Source organism: Herpailurus yagouaroundi, unplaced genomic scaffold, assembly GCF_014898765.1.
Source record: "Herpailurus yagouaroundi ecotype Mexico unplaced genomic scaffold, PumYag 186, whole genome shotgun sequence".
In the NCBI taxonomy this organism is placed as follows: domain Eukaryota; kingdom Metazoa; phylum Chordata; class Mammalia; order Carnivora; family Felidae; genus Herpailurus; species Herpailurus yagouaroundi.
The window spans coordinates 15,380,620-15,381,397 of NW_024412417.1; the positions used below are offsets into that span (position 1 = coordinate 15,380,620).

Genomic DNA, 778 nt, shown 5'->3' on the forward strand with positions numbered 1-778 from the left:
TGGAGCTTGCATTCAAATTAAGTTACCATCCAATGTTCAAGGAGACCAATTTACATAAATACATAACGAGGGTCATCTCTGTTGTTACAGCCGGACTGTTAAATAAGACCAAACTAGAGAATATTATTATTAAAATTTTTTTGATGTTTATTTATTTTTGAGATAGAGAGAGAGCAAGGGAGGGGCAGAGAGAGAGGGTGACACAGAATGTGAAGCGGGTCCAGGCTCTGAGCTGTTGGCACAGAGCCCGACGCGGGGCTCGAACCCACAAACCTGAGCTGTAGTCAGACGCTTAACCAATTGAGCCAACCGGGCTCCCAGAGCATATTATTATTAACAATAACAGCAATAAGACCATTGATGGGGCACCTGTTCGTGCCTAGCAGCACTGCTGTGCGTGAGGTGCTGTCCCCATTGCGATGGCAGAACAGCAGACTCTGTCACATGTCAAGGGCACAGAGCGAGCAGGGCCGCAGGTCTGAATCCAGACTCTGTGCTCATTGTCACCCCCTGATGAGGAAACCAGCACCAGCAAAGTGACTTACACATGCAAAATGTGCTACTGGGTAAGCAAAATGGCTTAATAATGGGCCCTGAGTCCCAGGACCGGGTTTGAGCAATTTCCTTTTCATGACTTTAGGAACACTGTGCCTCAGTTCTTTCATTTCTCCAGTTTTCATCCCAACAGACTCCTGTGGGCATGGGACGGGAAAATACAGGTGGAAGGTCTTTGGTAACTCCCCTAGTGTGCATGGCATGTATAAGTGCCATGCACCCT

At 47.4% G+C, this 778-nt stretch overlaps 1 non-coding gene across 1 annotated transcript; it reads right to left on the reverse strand.

Moving 5' to 3' along the window:
• Positions 1 to 244: 244 nt before the first annotated feature.
• On the reverse strand, positions 245 to 315 carry TRNAC-ACA (transfer RNA cysteine (anticodon ACA)). Its single transcript has one exon. It is a non-coding gene; the product is annotated as a tRNA-Cys (tRNA).
• Positions 316 to 778: the final 463 nt, after the last annotated feature.